We start from the raw sequence: 18,146 nt of genomic DNA, 5'->3' as shown, positions 1-18,146 counted from the left end.
TGAAAATTATATAGGGTTTGCATGGTGCCGCTCTGCCCAAGGAAGCCATGTCCGTGAATGCATTGTGAAACACTGATCTGAACTTGAACTTACATTTTAGAAATTAGCCTGTTAAGATTTTTTTTCTTATTTGAGGAATGATTGTTAGGATTCAGAACTTAGAACACTTGAACACTTTGCTTTCTTTTCACTTTAACACTCCCATTGTTAGGTAGGAAGAAAAAAAACTTGAATTTTTTCTATAGTTGGGCAGGTAACTCCCCTGCAGTTTTAGTGGAAATTTTGTACCGTACTCAGAAATCTTTAGTCATATTTTGCCTGCTGTAAAACTCCTCTGTAGTATACTCTAACATGTTTCTTCCTTCTTATGTAGATGGTGTACAGATACATGCAACAATTGAGGTTTCATGTGCAAGGAAGCAAAGAAGATGCGAGACCGTTTTTCTTTTGGAATAGAAGAATCAAAGGATACACCGACCGAGTCAGTCTGAACTTCTATTAAATATGATATGCGTGTTTACAAATCTTTCCTTCATGAATATTTTGAAACCTTCACATTATGCTGATATGTATTTTCTGGCAGAGCAGTCTTCAACATTGACGGTTACCATTTTTATTTTTTATCTCAGCTCGTGAGATTTCTCTACTGTCCTGACACAAATTTACTCTATATGATGAATCCAAGGCTCAGTATAAGGATTTCCTGATTTATTATTTGCCGCATCTAGTGTTTCTCATCTTAGCATGAATTTGAAGTGTCACCTTTTGCATCCAAGTAATACTATTGGTTCACATTGATCCTATCTACCATGTACCAAATCACTCACTTTTCTAAATACTGATATGGAATTAACCTTTGGTTACAACCCTATTTGGTTTTGAGTTACAAAATGTCCTTATTTAAGATTTTGCTTCTTAACATGTTGTGTTACCAGCTCATCCACTGAGGATTTTGAAATATGATAGTACTCTTCCTCTGTTTTCTTTATCTTTTATTTACAAGTTAGTTCTATTGTGAGGAGAAGCTTTGGAAGTGGTTAATCAGTTCAGTAAGATAATTTGAGGTCGACGAGCAGATTGATTGCTCATATATCCACCTTAAGATGGCCACAACGTATTTCAGATTTTAGCACATTAGCTGCCATCGTTTTGTGATTTCAGAAATATATTTCATGTGCTGGATGGCCTCACTCTTTTATTGGGTTGTTTTCAGTTAAAGGTTAGAAGACATGCCAAATAATGGATACTTCTCAATCAAATGAACAAACATGATATCCGCCGAGCTTCCAGACTGAAGGGATAGATAACCACAACTTCTAATGGTATTTCTGCATTCTCTATTGTGCACTCTTATGTTTGTTTTGGTGTAGTGTCCTACCATTTATGCTTTTGTTGTTGTGGTTGTCTACAGACCTATACCAGCGATTGATTGTAGCATACTGGATTCCTAATGCTGACAGGAATAGCCGCCATGGCGATATTTACAGGTGCATGAACTAAATTTTCTTTTGACATCCATGCAAAAAGTATCAATCCACAACCCCTGCTACCTGACAACGATGTATCAAATCCTTAGTCAAGGCAATATTCCCCATTTCCTGTTGGTCTAAAGTCTAAACTATAAAAATGCAGTTTACTATTTGGATAGGATCCCTCTATCTTGTTACTTATTTCTACCTTCTTCTTGAATCCCTTTTGTGTCTATATTGTGATTTTCTGATTTGTTCCAGGCTGTGCACTGAGATCGAATAGTCTACATCATGCCTCTGGTCGGAACAAATGTATGCTTGTTCCCCTTTTCAGCCCACATATGTTGGTTTCTGATACTCATTCCTTACTTTTCTGTTTCAGAAAAAAAATTGTGGGCTGGACTGAAGTATCGAAACACACTTGGGATTTCTGTTTCCTGTAACATTTTATTTGGGGAGTTTGTGACTTCTAGACCTGAATGGTTGTGCATGGACCAGAATATGAATGAGGATACTTTAGTAACATTTATGTAGAGGTTGTGACCTCCATATCCATTCGTTTTTGCTCTGATTCTTGGGAGTAATCCTGATTGATTTGATGTATTTGGTTAATTAGGGTGACATTTTTTTGGCTGATTTGGGTGACGAATTTGATACTTATGTGAATTGTTTGGAAGTTTCTTGGCTGATATGCGTCGTTGTGGTAGTTCTTCAGCTAATTGCTCTGCTCTGCGGTCGAGGGGGGAGCCGCCAGAGAGAGAACCAATCAATGCACAAGGAGTCGATAGTTTCAGCATAATATTAGGCTTCTCCATGTGATGTGATACTCTTGGGATGATGATGGTTACACGAGGGTGGTCTTTTTTGCAGGGCCAATGATGTGTGCAAGGACGGAAAGAGGCAGTCGATCAACGCTGAAGACGTCTTCAAGGCGCTCGATGAGATCGAGTTCCCAGAGTTTGTAGATCCCCTGAGGACTGCACTGTTAGGTCAGTGTTGTTGTCTACTTGTCTCCTGCATTCTGTTATAGGCTGCTGTTCTTGCTCGGTTTTGTCTGTTAAGCATATGTTCTTCCGATTTAGATGTTGCATCGATAAATAACTCTGTGAGACTGTGACAATGCAACTGAAGAGTGCAGTTGCTCAGTGCTTTAGATTGTTGCCGAAAATCTGGGAGCATAACTAGAAGTTATTTACAACAATAGAATTTTATTGGTTGTTTATATCCTTATGCATGAGGCATTGTGTGACTCTGGGATTACTTTGCCTATTGTGAATAACTATTGTGTTTAGATGCAATCCATATGTTTTAAGTTGAGATTTGTATTTTAAGAAGTATTGATTTGTGTAATTTGTGTGACATATATCAGGATTTTGATTTGTAGGCTCAAATAAATTTGGTCCATTTATATTAAATCCCACATTACGCATAGCAGAATAATTACTCGGTTTGGCATGTGCCATTTTTTCTTTATCTATTTCATCTAGATCAAATCAACCACAATGTCCTCATTAACTCACTTTTATTTGTTTGCAGGAGGTTTGGTAGGTTTGAGCATCTGACTTATAATGTAGGTTGATGGTGTTTGGCATTATTGGTTCAATCCACGTGGAGGTCCTCGCCGTCATTGCAGCTGCGGGACAAGACGGCAAGGAGTTTGTGCGCCTGCCTTACCTCGGTTCAATCCACGTGGAGGTCCTCGCCTGCCTTACTTCTGAGTCACTCTCTCTAGAAGCAGGAATGATTATACTTCAACCGACCATGCTCAGCCTAGAATAACACCACAACATACAGTAGTAGTTAAGCAACAAAACCTAAGCACTTCCCGTCATTGTTTGCTTTCTCATGTTTTTCTTTGCTTCATTGTGTTCCTATTTACTTGCATATAGAAGTGAGCAAAGTCGAAGTGTTTTGGGTGTTACAAAAGATTGTGAATATTTTGCATTTATAGCTCTTTTTTTATTGACTCAGTTTTTATGTAATTTCAAAGCACTTCAGATGTGTTAGGCTGCAGCAAGAGGCTGGAACAGATCTTTGTGCTATGACGAGTGTTTGCTTCAGTCAATCCAAAATACCTCTAAAACTACAGTTTCATTTGTTTGTCCGGTGTACATGAGAAGCTCCAATTTTGTCGGCAATAGCCACTGGAGAAAGTAGTGATTGGGTTTATATGGGATAGTTATGTATGTCCATTATGTGATGGGAAATACAATGCAGTAGTTAATTGTCACATGGCTTCTCAATAGTGGCTTCTCAGTAAAAATGTTATATGATGTATGATAGCCATGAGTATGATGATTTTTTGGATGGGCGGTAAGCTTCCCATGTTTGATGTTTTTTTTTACTTTTTAAAATTGAACGATGCTGGTGAGAATAGTACTGTGGTGTACACTTCTATTTGGTCATATATTTTGTCCTTTTTTGGTTCTCAGTGTGGATATACGGTCCCCATTTTTTATTTTGTTCTATTTAATTTGGTTCTATAAGATTAAGATCCATACTTATCTTTAATCTGATGTTGTTCATGTATATGATGTCCTTCGATTTTAGAAATAGTATCTTATGTTGAATGTATTCTTCCTTTGTCAAATTTTTGTGCTATCTACCTCAGGACTTGCCTTTAAAATAGGTAAAATTGGTATCATTGGTGAAACCTTTTTTTTACTTGGCTAAATCCTAATTTTAGCAACACTTATGGTTTCACATGATCTTTACTCTTGCTCAAACATAAAGTTATCAAATAATGTAAAAAAATCAACACGAACATGGTTTTCAAACAGGTCTTTGCGCCATTTGGCGCAACGAGTCATCTAGTACTAGCTAAAAGACGTGAGACTCATGCTTCTAGCTCCAGTTGCTTTCCGCCGCCGGCAGGTATGGCTCAATTTTATTCGGATGCTGCTATTTTTGCTAATATCAACAAAAACTGGTTTATGAGTGGTGGCTCTTGATCATGAAGGAAATTGCCTCGTGGCATATTCTGAGCCAATTCTGGATTCTTGGATCCGAAGAAGGAAGCGCTTGCGTGCCATCGAGTGGTAACAATGGCTCGAGACAAGCAATTCACGCACGTGATATTCGCCTCAGATTGCCTCTCTTTGGTACAACGGATTAACTCCATCTGGGATCAATGAGGGCTCTATGGTTTATATCAAACAAGCAACCATTTTTTTTTGCGGGTGAGCAAACAAGTGACCATGACCTTTACTTGTCGGCATTGTAATGCAGTGGCCCATGTTTTGGCCAATTCTTGTAAGAACTTTAATTTGCTGTGCGTTTTTCATTCCGCTCTGGGTTGTATCCGGGAGACCTTGTATGACTCTCTAGCTTTATCAATATAATGCCGACTTAGAAAAAAGGGATTTTCAGTCTTGATTGGAATTTTTCTTTTTGGCTGGTATTTCTTTGTGCAAAGCCTAGCGTTCTGTTGTCTTTTTCTGTTTTGTTAGGTCGTTATGTACATAACTTGTAGTATGATCCTTATGATAACAAATAAGGTACTATAATAACATGCAAAAAGAGAGAACCTTATTTCAATAAAAAACTAAGTTTCCTAAAAAAAAAGATACCGAGGCCGGTTCGGAGAGCAGGACCGACTCCGACCGTGGCGGGTTCGCCTTGGATAGGATATATGTATAGCCAGTCGCCGCCAGCTTCCTCCCGTTCGTTTTCTTCGGATCCAGCGAGAGAGACAGAGAAATCCCCAATCCACCAAATCCTAACCCTAACCCACCAGAGGAGAGTGGTTTTCCCTTCACGATGACACAGGGGGACAAGGAGAAGGAGGCGACCTTCAGGGCCACGGCGGAGGCATCGGTTGTTAGACTATGTATAGCTTCTGTACTTATGTACGTATATTGTACGTATTGTAACACATCCATTATATATAATGAGATAAGCCACCCCTAGAGGGTTGTGCTGGTTCCCCCAAATCTTATTGTCTTACATGGTATCACGCTAGGTTACGATCGCTTCCGCTTCCAAACCCTAATACCCGCACCGCCGCCGCAGCCGCCGCCGCCTTCACCGCCGCCATGTCGAGCGCCGCCACCACCGGTTCCACTGCTGCGGGGTTCCTCCCGGCCTTTCTTGCGGCTCTGCTCAACCTCCCGCTCGATGTCGTCGCCGTTCCGGCTCCGTCTACTCCACGCCGTCGGCGCCCTCGCTTGGGCGCGACCTCGTGGTCCACACCGCGGCGCCGCCGTCCGCTGCGGACTCCGCGGGCGTCGTCCCACCGCTCCTGCCGCAAGCGGATCACACCGCCCCGCTGGCGGGGTTGGCGGCGTCCGCCCCGGCCGTGGGCCTTGCGGCGTCCGATCCGGCCGCGAGCTTTGCGGCGTCCGCCCCGGCCGCGGGCCTTGCGGCGTCCGATCCGGCCGCGAGCTTTGCGGCGTCCGCCCTGGTTGCGGTCCCGCCTCCTCCCGCGTCGGCTTCGGTGCCTCCGGCTGCCTCCATGGTGTTTGCACCCCAGGCAGCCCCCTCGATGGGATCGTCTTTGCCGCCGCCGTTTCACTTCGGTCATCTCATCACCATCAAGCTCTCTGCCGACAACTACATCTTCTGGCGTGCGCAGGTTCTCCCGCTCTTGGGGAGTCACTACCTGCTAGGCTACGTCGACGGATCGCTTCCCTGCCCACCCGCACTGGTAGACAGCGTGCACGGTCCGGTCTACAATCCGGCCCATCGCGTCTGGACGGGACAGGACCAGGCGAACCTCTCCTCCATCCAGGGGTCGCTCTCTCCGGCAGTTGCCGGACTTGTTGTCTTCGCGAAGACGTCTCATGAGGCCTGGACCATCCTTGAGCGAACCTTTGCAGCGCAGTCCCAGGCTCGTGTCTCTGAACTCCGTCGTCACCTTGGAGAGTGTCAGAAGCTTGACTCCACTGCCACTGAGTTCTACAACAAGGTCAAGGGCCTCGCCGACACATTGGCCTCCATTGGACAGCCCCTCACCGACTCCGAGTTCAACTCGTTTATTGTCAATGGTCTTGATGAGGAGTATGATGCCTTAGTCGAGATCATCAACGAGCGGGGCAACTCGACACCCATGCTGGCACACGAGGTTTTCTCTCAGCTCCTTCTCACTGAGCAACGGGTCGAGACACGCTGCTCCAGGGGCACTGGCTCCCTCTCGGCCAACGCCGCCACCAAGGGTGGCCGCTCTTCTTCATCACCCCGGTCTCCCTTGGGGCTGCCACCGTCGCCCGCCTCGGCACCCCCACCTACTGCGACCTTACCGGGGGCTGGCGGTCCACGTGTGTGCCAGCTTTGTGGCCGCGATGGGCACTGGGCCTCCAAGTGTCATAAGCGCTTCCAGCGAAGCTTCCTTGGTCTTGGCAATGACGGCAAAGATACACGCAACAATGCCCGTCAGGTCGCCATGGTTGATCGTCCCGCGCCGCAGAAGCAACAGGGACACACTCAGTCCTACTCCATCGATCCACACTGGTACATGGACTCTGGGGCGACAGAGCATCTGACCAGCGAGATGGGGAAGCTTCACACTCGTGAACCCTATCATGGCTCCGACAAGATCCACACCGCCAATGGAGCAGGTATGCACATCTCTCATATTGGTCAAGCATCTCTTCTCACTAGACATGCAAATAGGAGTCTTCAGCTTCGCAATGTTCTTCGAGTTCCATCTGTGACCCGTAATCTTCTTTCAGTTCCTAAACTCACACGTGATAATAATGTGCTTTGTGAATTTCACCCTTTTGATCTTTTTATTAAGGATCGGGGCACGAGGGACATTCTTCTTAGTGGGCGGTTGTGCCAGGGCCTCTACCGTCTGGAGCATCATGGCGTCGCCCGTGTTTTCAGTGGAGTTCGGGTCTCTCCGTCACAGTGGCATGCTCGTCTTGGTCACCCGGCCACACCTATTGTCCGTCATATTTTGCGTCGTCATGAGCTTCCTAGTTTGTCTAGTAATAAAGATGTAGCAGTGTGTGATGCTTGTCAGCAGGGGAAGAGTCATCAACTTCCTTTTTCGGAGTCCAGTCGTGAGGTGAAACATCCTTTAGAACTTGTGTTTTCAGATGTATGGGGTCCTGCTCAGACTTCTATCAGTGGTCATAATTACTATATCAGTTTCGTTGATGCTTATAGTCGCTTTACCTGGCTTTACCTTATTAAACGCAAATCTGATGTGTTTGATATTTTTGTTCAGTTTCAAAAACATGTTGAACGTCTTCTCAAGCACAAAATTGTTCATGTCCAGTCGGACTGGGGGGGCGAGTATCGCAACCTCAACTCCTTCTTTCAGTCGCTTGGGATAGCTCATCGTTTAGCATGTCCACATACACATCAGCAGAATGGTTCAGTCGAACGTAAGCATCGTCATATTGTTGAAGCTGGTCTTACTCTTTTGGCCCATGCATCTGTTCCATTTCGGTTTTGGAGTGATGCTTTCACCACTGCATGCTTTCTCATCAACCGTACTCCCACTCGTGTTTTAAACATGAAGACTCCCATTGAGGTTCTCCTTAATGAACAACCTGATTATACCTTTTTCAAGGTATTTGGGTGTGCTTGCTGGCCGCATCTTCGTCCATATAATAAGCGCAATCTTGAGTTTCGTTCTAAGAAGTGTGTTTTTCTTGGCTATAGCTCTCTTCATAAAGGTTACAAATGTCTTCGTGTTCCCACTAATCGTGTCTATATATCTCGGGACGTCGTGTTTGATGAGCATGTTTTTCCCTTTGCCAAACTTCCTGTGTCCACTGTCGAACCACCATCTTTGCATTCATCCTCTGTTGCTTCTGACCAATTTGATGATGTTGCATACTCTCCTTTGCTGTTACCTAACCATGGTGCAGGAACCGGACGTGGGGCTCGTTTGGAGCTGTTGGAGGATTCACCATCATCATCGCCGCCTTCTGATGGGCACGTCGATCGCCCTATGTTGCATGGCATCGATTCGCGTGCCCATGCATGGTCACCCGAAGAGCCCGTCGCGCCGAGCATCTCCACTGCTCGGTCCGCTACGCCAGCGACCGCCGATTCTCCAGCGGCTCGGCCCTCTTCGCCAGCGGCCGCCGAGTCTTCAGCGGCTCGGCCTGTCACGCCGTCTTCGCCCGCGGCTCGGCCCGTCACGCCGTCTTCGCCTGCAGCTCGGGTCCGCGAGGCCGTCCTCACGTCGCCTTCATCCGCGGATCGGCCCGCGACACCGGCCGCGCCACGGCCCACTATGCCGGGCTCGCCATCGGCCCGGTCTGTGACGCCAGCGTCGCCAGCTGCTTCGTCTGCTCTGCCGGTTTCGCCGGTGGGCCGGCCTTCTTCGCTGACCGAGCCCGAGGCTACTGTGTCTGGCTCCTCGTCACCGGCTGACTCGTCAACGTCGCCATCCTCCAGCCCGTTGCAGGCTGCTCCGTCGACCTCGGTGGTTCCTGTGTCCCGACCACATACACGCAGTCGTAGTGGCATTTTCAAACCTATGGAACGTAAGGATGGTACGGTTGCTTGGTTGGCTGCTTGTTTGGCTGCTGCTGTTGCGGATCCATCTTCTGAGCCTCGCTCATATCAGGCTGCCCTGCGCATTCCACATTGGCGAGAGGCTATGGAGCAGGAGTTTCATGCTCTCCTTCGTAACAAGACATGGACTCTCGTTCCTCCACCACCACGGGTAAATGTTATTGACTCAAAATGGGTATTCAAAGTGAAGAAGCATTCGGATGGATCTATTGAGTGTTACAGAGCGCGACTTGTTGCTTGCGGTTTTCGGCAGCACCATGGTCTTGACTATGAGGACACCTTCAGTCCTGTCGTCAAGCCTACCACTATTCGGCTTCTTCTCTCCATTGCTGTTTCTCGTGGTTGGTCACTTCGTCAACTTGATGTGCAGAATGCTTTTCTACATGGATTTTTGGAGGAAGAGGTTTATATGAAACAGCCGCCTGGTTTCTCTGATCCTGATCGTCCTGACTATATCTGTCGTCTCTCCAAAGCACTATATGGTTTGAAGCAAGCTCCTCGTGCCTGGCATGCCCGCCTTGCCTCTGCCCTTCGTGCTCATGGGTTTGTGCCGTCCACTGCTGACACTTCATTATTTCTTCTACAGAAGCCAGAAGTCACTATGTATCTTTTGGTATATGTCGATGATATTATCCTTGTCAGCTCTTCTCAGTATGCTGCTGATGCTCTTGTCTGCTCTCTTGGTGCTGATTTTGCGGTCAAAGATCTTGGGAAGCTTCACTACTTTCTTGGAGTTGAGGTCACTTCTCGTGCTACTGGTCTTGTCCTTACGCAGAAGAAGTACTCCTTGGAGTTGTTACAAAGAGCGGGCATGCTGAAGTGCAAACCGACCACCACACCCATGTCGTCTACCGACAAGATAACAGCTGTTGATGGTGAGCTTTTGTCTCCTACGGATGCCACAGAGTACAGGAGCATTGTTGGTGGACTTCAGTACTTGACGATCACGAGACCAGATATCTCTTATGCTGTTAACAGGGTTTGTCAGTATCTTCAGGCTCCCAGAGATACTCATTGGGCTGCTGTTAAACGCATTCTTCGTTATGTTCAGTTCACCCTGACATTTGGTATGCATATTCGGCCGACTTCCTCTCGGGTCCTTTCGGCCTTCTCGATGCAGATTGGGCTGGTAGCCCAGATGACAGGCGATCCACGGGGGGTTATGCAGTATTCTTTGGCCCTAATTTGATCGCCTGTAGTGCTCGGAAACAGGCTACTGTGTCACGTAGCAGTACTGAAGCTGAGTACAAGGCTGTGGCTAATGCTACTGCAGAGATTATTTGGGTGCAGTCTTTGCTTCAGGAGTTGGGTTTGTCTCAACCACAGCCTCCTATTCTTTGGTGTGATAACATCGGTGCTACATACCTTTCTGTAAATCCAGTATTTCATGCCCGAACGAAACACATTGAAGTTGACTATCACTTTGTACGGGAACGTGTATCACAGAAGCAACTCCAGATCAAGTTTATCTCATCTAAGGATCAACTTGCAGACATCTTCACTAAGCCTTTACCTCTGCCACAGTTTGAGACTTGTAGGCGCAATCTTACCCTTCTCAGTTCTTTAGAAAGTGGCTAAGATTAAGGGAGGGTGTTAGACTATGTATAGCTTCTGTACTTATGTACGTATATTGTACGTATTGTAACACATCCATTATATATAATGAGATAAGCCACCCCTAGAGGGTTGTGCTGGTTCCCCCAAATCTTATTGTCTTACATCGGTACTCAAGGTCAAGGCCAAGGCGGAGAACAAGACGGCGATCCACAAGGACAAGGCGGAGGAGGAGAAGGAGGCGGCGTTTCTCAAGGCCAAGGCGGAGGCAGCGATCATCGAGGCCAAGGCGGAGACGGAGAAGGAGGAGGGGATCATCGAGGCCTACTACGACTCGGAGGAAGACGATGCGCCGTACGAGAAGCTGTGCAACGGCTACAACTCGGACGAAGACCCGGAGGTGTTCATGGCCAGGATGTTAGCGCGGTGGAATGCCTTTATCAAGGACGAGGAGGCTCGCTTCCCTGGCCTCGGGTACCGGGAGTACTCCATTGGGGAATACAGTGTCGATGATTCGTCCGATTCGGATGACGAGCAGGAGTACTACCTCCGCAAGCTGGAGGGTCCCCATGGTGTTGAAGGGTGTGAGGTTGCTGCTCTTGTAATTTGACTGCCATGGGATGAAGGAGGTTTACCAGTTCTATCTGTCTACACTAGTAATCGCTCGAATCCAGAGGACATCCCATCATGTTAGCGATCTCACTGTGTGAGCGTGTGTGTGTGTGATCTTAGTATCCCATGAACCAATGGCAGTGTCATGTATCTATTATTAGTACCATCATCATCTTAATTAAGTATGCTATATCCTGGAGTTGTCCGTGATATTTGATTGTCTCTCTTCCTGCTGGTTTACATTGTTTTAGCCATGCTGGTTGCCATGTGCATGTGCATTTTGTTTCAGATTCGCCATTCATGCTTGCATGTAGCAAGTGTTGTTCTTCATGTTGATATATGAGTTTGAGACTTTTCCTGTAATAGTTTGCTTCTTGCTATGTACTCCCTCCGTTCCTAAATATTTGTCTTTTTAGAGATTCAACAAATGGCTACATACGAAGCAAAATGAGTGAATCTACACTCTAAAATATGTCTGTATACATCTGTATGTGGTAGTCCATTTAAAATCTCTAAAAAGACAAATATTTAGGAACAGAGGGAATAGATGGTTCCAGGACGCCCACTCTTGTTGTGTTTCTCACTGTTATTAAAGATTTGACACCCATCATCGTCCTGCTGTTTCATTGGCCTTGGCATATAACAACAAAGGGATCTTTACTTCGGTATCTTTAGTTTTTTTTGCAGGGACTGTATCTTTAGTTTTTGAACCAGCATCTGTCCTCCTATTGTATCAGTTTTCACGACTTGTATATTGAAAGCAAAACACGTTGTACAAGCACCAATCCTTGTATTGTATGCAATTTTCATCACTTGGTAAAGCTGAGGCGAACTTATTTTCATCTAGTTTTTCCTCTTTGCTAAGTTGGTTACCTTTAACTAGATGGTATGTGGCCATTCTTGTATCATTCCCATCACAAACTTTTTCTGGTCTATATAGGGGATAAAAGGAGGCTGGTATGATGGGGCACGCATTGTTTAGTACCACTTGTTGTTCTTCTTACAAGTATGTCACCCCAGGCTGGTAGAGGATAGAAGAAATGGGAGGTCTTTTTATAGACCAAACAGTGATAGTTAGTACGATGTTCATGGGCTACATAATCAGGGGCATGTCGAACTGCAAACCAGCGGAGAGCATTATTTAATTTCTTCGAAACCATGTGCAGCCCTACCATGTTTTGACTATGGTAGCAGTACCTGATCTGCACCTCTCTCCTTCATGACATCTTTAGGTCCCGACTTAGGAACATTCACTCGCATGTTTACTCGCCAATGTAATTATAATCTGCACCATGTTTTGAATATGTCATCTTTACTCGCCAATGTAACAAACTAGCAATCTCGACCATCTCTTCCATCCCATTCACTCGCATCCTTCTTAACATGATGATTTTCTCACATATCATTGATAGTACAACCAGCCATACATAGCACAGAAGCAGAAACATCAGGGACACATATGAAATCAAAAGTCTTACACATGATGGAGGGGTTTTGTTTGTTTGTAGATCTCTAAATTAGCAACATCTATTATGCACATGTAATTATAATCACATAGCGATACTATTTTTTTAAACAGTGCAATGTTATTTACCCCGCTTTATTTGTTCTTTTAGTAATTGAAAATGCACATGAGGAAAATTAAGCACTCAGTTTTGTAGTGATGATCAGACCCGGTATGCCAACTGACTAAACCAAGTATAACAATGTATTCTGTCAAGAACTTTTCTCCTATAAATTGTTCTAATCATATTATGGCCACTATGCTAATGGACTTTGGCCAATAATTGAATTCATGTCACAGGAACTAACCAGATAATCAAAGTGTACCTATGGGGTTTACACCAAGGTATGGATTTAAGTGGTACCTTAGAAATACGTGAAAAGAAACATTATCTCCGATGAATATAGAAAGAGAGGATAACGCAACATTATTTGTCTAAAACAACATACAGTGCTTCGACATAAAAAGAGGAAATAGATTGATAGAAGAGGTATATTGACTACACACCGAAATGAATAATGTTTCTGGCCTCCACCCATGCTTCAGGGAAAAAGTATGTAGTTTCTTGACATACCAACACATCCATTTAGTGCTTTGCTGGTTCGGCAGGTATCTACTCACTTACATGATCTCCCAGCAGACAATATAGGTAATGCGTAGCTGGAATGAACAGAAACAAGGAGAGGCAAATACAGCAATCTGTTGTGGGAAGTTATGTAGAGAGGAATGGAGCATGAAGCTAAACCAAATTCTGTATCAAACACCACTAAGTCGGTATGCTTGAGGGGCCCCTTGTTGATCCCTCCACAACAGTGCCATGTGCACAGACCATTTTTTGTCTTAATCGTCATCTGCAGTCACAAAATGATCAAAATCAAGAAAGGAATAACAAAACCAAAGGACGCCAATGGACAATGTATCCAATAAAGAAAAACCAACGATGCAAGAAAGGGAAATACAAACATAGAACAATATTATTGCACCCTCATTGGATAGAGTAATAATGAATTAACCATGTCCTATACAAACAAAGTTTGGTCTTATTAAGAACACAATGATTAGAATATTAGGCGATAAGAAAATGATTAGCCTAAACTCCAGGTAATCTGCTAGTGTGGAGGCGAAAATAAATTTGACAAAATATTATAAAGAGAGACACAACTGTCCAAGAAGCAACTCAACAAGAACATGTGCAGCTCAACATAGAGCATCTATAGCACACCCCGTATATCGGCGACCCGCAAAACTCATTGACAGTTTGCGGAAAAACGGCTTTGCGGGCCGGCCGAGCGGCGGCCGTGCAGACTCCGCATAGCGGAACTGTAAAACGGAATATTATGCCGATGGTGGTTGTGAGGAATGCAAAGACAGCCGACGGTCGATCCTCGCCGTCTCTTTCGGTTCTCATCATCGTGCTGCTTCACGACGAGGGCCATCACCAACATCTGCTGCCGATGGTTCTCAAGCAGCGTCTCAACATCCGATTCATCCGAATCCTTGAGCAAAAACCTCTCGCGAGGGCTCAATTCCATCTAAAATCACAAATACAAACACCGCATGAACCAACTATGCATATCGCATCCGAAAGCACAAGCACAAGTACTCACCGGCAGCTCGAGGCGGTGGCTCTGCGGCGGTCGGTCACGGGGCGGCGATGGCGACTCGGGGCGGCTCGGTTCGGCTGATCCAGGGAGCCAGTGAAGTGGCTAGGTGGAACCGGGTGAGAGGCGCCCCGACGACGTGATTCCGTCCGCAGATATGGCCTGAATCGCCTGCGGCGGTCGGGCGGAACCGATGGCGGGCGGCTGCGGAAGGGGTGGGGAATGCGTGCGAGTTGAATGTCCCTCCCGCCAACTGCTTTTCTGAGATGGGTCGAGGGGGAAACCTGTGTTTTCGTGGGTTGAAGGTGGAATTTTACCGCGCCCCTCAAATTTTTTTACGAGTCCGACGCCTTACAGTATCGGATCAGACTGTTTCTTTTCGTGCGAGCCCGTATTTTGGTGGTTATTTGGTGGATCGGGGCATTATACGGGGTCTGCTAGAGATGCTTGAGGCTCACAAGCAGTCCAATGTACAGGTTGCAGTGTCTTGTCCAAAGAGGAAAAAGAAATACAGGTTGCAATTCATTCCTCTCCACTAGAAGTTTCCTGTCTGCAGAAATGTGATTCTCGTGTCGAGGACGTTTGAATAAAAGCCGACCGTAGTAGTACTGCCAGTAAAGTGAGTTCCCATCTAGCAAGTACTCGGACGGACACAAGATCACCTGCATGAAAAGGCGCCAATCAATCAAATATGCTAAACGCACAGGGTATTGTGGGCTGCTTCCATCTAACAAAACCTGCCCCCCTGATTTTCAGGTGGGCAAAAATCATGTGGTGGACGCGCACTAGTACTTTATCCTGCCTGCCCGGTGCCCATCGGGATTTGCTGCTGCCCTGTATTCTCGGAGGAGGTAAAGCATCAAAGTCCTACAATTTGTCTAAGATGTAATGGTTTAGTCCTAGAACACGCAAAAATACACTATTTAGTCCTAAAACTTGCACACAATGTGCAAGTTTAGTCCTAAGCCAGTCAGACGCAGGCAAGTGGCGCCAGCTGGACCGAACCAGTTAGCTATTAAACATTTGCAGATACACCCTTGCAGTTTCGTGAAATCAACCCGCACAGTACACCTCGTGGCCATTGAAGAATATCACCTAGACGTCGGCGATCGCAGCGATGCGAGTGGCGTCCGTCACGGGCATGTGGAGATAGCTCCAGGGGTACGGCGACTGGGAAGGGCTGCTCGGCCTCGATGGCCTGGCGCCGGCGCTGCGGAGCTAGGTGGCGCGGTACGGTGAGCTTGTGGACACCTGCTACAAGGGATTCGACCTCGACCGTGCGTCGCGCTGGTACCTCAACTGCAAGTACGACAAAGAGAGGATGTTGGAGGAGGTGGGCATGGTCGGCGCCTGTACGAGGTGATCAAGTACATCTACGCCTACGCGGCGCCGAACGTGATGACCATGCCCACCATGGAGGTCTCCACCAGCGGGCGCAGCCGGTGGATCGGCTATGTGGCGATGTCCACCGACAAGATGACCCGGCGGCTCGGGCGGCGGGACATGCTTGTCTCATTCCGTGGCACCGTCACCCCCGGCGTGTGGATGGCCAACTTCATGAGCTCCCAGGAGCCGGCGCGGCTGGAGCCCTGTGACCCGCGCCCGGATGTCATGGTCGAGTTCGGCTTCCTCAGCCTCTACATCTCAGCCGACAACACGTGTCGTGTCGTACTTGAGACGATTCAAGCCAGTTTTTTTAGTTATTTTTTCATTGTTCTTCTCCATTTTTCATTTGTTTCTTCAATTTTCTCATTTCTTTTTTATTTTGTTTATTTTCTATTTTTGGTTTTCTTTTTCTTTTGGTTGTTATTCTAAATTTTTTGTATACTTCAACAACATTTTTCTAATACACATCTAATTTTTTTAATACTTGTTCAACATTTTTATATACATGATCCACTTTTTTTCTAATACTTGTTCAACATTGTTATATACATGATCAGCATTTTTTTCTAAATACTCGTTCAACATTTTATAAATACTTGTTCAACATTTTCCCTTACCCCGGGGCATATGCCCCCTGTCCATGTGTCCTTACCTAGCTATGCATAAAATAATGGCATTCCCAACCGAAAAAGTGATGTGGTGTACGGGCACTAGGACTTTATCCTGCCTGCCTGGTGCCCATCCGGATTCGTTGCTGCCCTGTATTTCCGAAGGAGGTAAAAGCACCAAAGGTCCTACAACTTGTCTAAGATGTGATGGTTTAGTCCTAAAACATGCAAAAATGCAGTATTTAGTCCTAAAACTTGCACACAATGTGCAAGTTTAGTCCTAAGATATTAGGACACAGCCAATCGGCGCCAGCTAGACCAGTCAGCTGTTGAACATTTACAGATACACCCCTGCAATTTCATGAAATCAACCCGCACAATACACCTAGTGGCCATTGAAGAATATCACCTAGACGTCGGCGATCGCGGCAGTGCCGGTGGCGTCCGTCGCGGGCATGTGGAGGCAGCTGCAGGGGTGCAGCGACTGGGAGGGGCTGCTCGGCCTCAATGACCCGGCGCCGGCGCTGCGGAGCTAGTGGCGCGGTACGACGAGTTGGTGGACGCTTGCTACAAGGCATTCGACCTCCACCGTGCGTCGCACCGGTACCTCAACTGCAAGTACGGCAAGGAGCGGATGCTGGAGGAGGTGGGCATGGCCGGCGCCTGGTACGAGGTGACCAAGCACATCTACGCCTACGCGGTGCCGAACGTGATAACCATGCCCACCATGGAGGTCTCCACCAGCGGGCGCCTCCCGTGGATCAGCTATGTGGCGGTGTCCACAGACAAGATGACCCGGTGGCTCGGGCGGCGGGACATGCTTGTCTCGTTCCGCGGCACCGTCACCCCCGCCGAGTGGATGGCCAACTTCATGAGCTCCCTGGAGCCGGCGCGGCTGGACCCCTGCGACCCGCGCCAGGACGTCATGGTCGAGTTCAGCTTCCTCAGCCTCTACATCTCCGCCGACAAGACGTGCCACGTCGTACTTGAGACGATTCAAGCCGGGTTTTTTGAGTTATTTTTTCTTTTTTCTTTTTGTTTTCTTTTTTCTTCTCCATTTTTTCCATTCATTTCTTTGTTTTCTCATTTCTTTTTGTTTTGTTTATTTTCTATTTTTTTGTTTTCTTTATTCTTTTGGTTACTATTCTAAATTTTTTGTATACTTCAACATCATTTTTCTAATACACATCTATTTTTTTTTTCAATACTTGTTCAACATTTTTAAAATACTTGTTCAACATTTCTATATACATGATCAACTTTTTTTCTGATACTTATTCAACATTTATACATACATGATCAATATTTTTTAAATACTTGTTCCACATTTTATAAATACTTGTTCAACATTTTTCCTTACCCCGGGGCATATGCCCCCTGTCCATGTGTCCTTACCATCCTATGAGTGAAATAAGGGCATCCCCAGCTAAAAAAGTGATGTGGTGGACACACACTAGGACTTTATCCTGCCGGCCCAATGCCCATCGGGATTCGCTGCTGCCCCGTATTCTCAGAGGACGTAAAAACATCAAAGGTCCTATAACTTGTCTAAGATGTGATGGTTTAGTCCTACAACATGCAAAATACACTATTTAGTCCAAAAACTTGCACACAATGTGCAAGTTTAGACCTAAGCCAGTCAGACGCAGCCAAGTGGGCGCCAGCTGGACCAGTCAGCTGTTGAACATTTACAGATACACCCTGCAGTTTCGTGAAATCAACCCGCACAGTACACCTCGTGGCCATTGAAGAATATCACCTTGACGTCGGCGATCGCGACGGTGCCGGTGGCATCTGTCGCGGGCATGTGGAGGCAGCTGCAGGGGTGCATCGAATGGGAGGGACTGCTCGGCGAGCTGGTGGACGCCTGCTACAAGGCATTCGACCTCGACTATGCGTCGCGCCAGTACCTCAACTGCAAGTACGGAAAGGAGCAGAT

At 46.3% G+C, this 18,146-nt stretch overlaps 1 long non-coding RNA gene across 1 annotated transcript; it reads left to right on the top strand.

The window, feature by feature from the left end:
• Nucleotides 1-371: 371 nt before the first annotated feature.
• On the top strand, nt 372-3,309 carry LOC119332687. Its single transcript, XR_005161089.1, has 6 exons — nt 372-481; nt 1,214-1,322; nt 1,412-1,487; nt 1,731-1,781; nt 2,340-2,458; nt 3,006-3,309. It is a non-coding gene; the product is annotated as an uncharacterized LOC119332687 (long non-coding RNA).
• Nucleotides 3,310-18,146: the final 14,837 nt, after the last annotated feature.

Source organism: Triticum dicoccoides, chromosome 7A (assembly GCF_002162155.2).
Source record: "Triticum dicoccoides isolate Atlit2015 ecotype Zavitan chromosome 7A, WEW_v2.0, whole genome shotgun sequence".
Classification (NCBI taxonomy): Eukaryota; Viridiplantae; Streptophyta; class Magnoliopsida; order Poales; family Poaceae; genus Triticum; species Triticum dicoccoides.
This window is presented reverse-complemented; position numbering and strand designations above follow the sequence as displayed.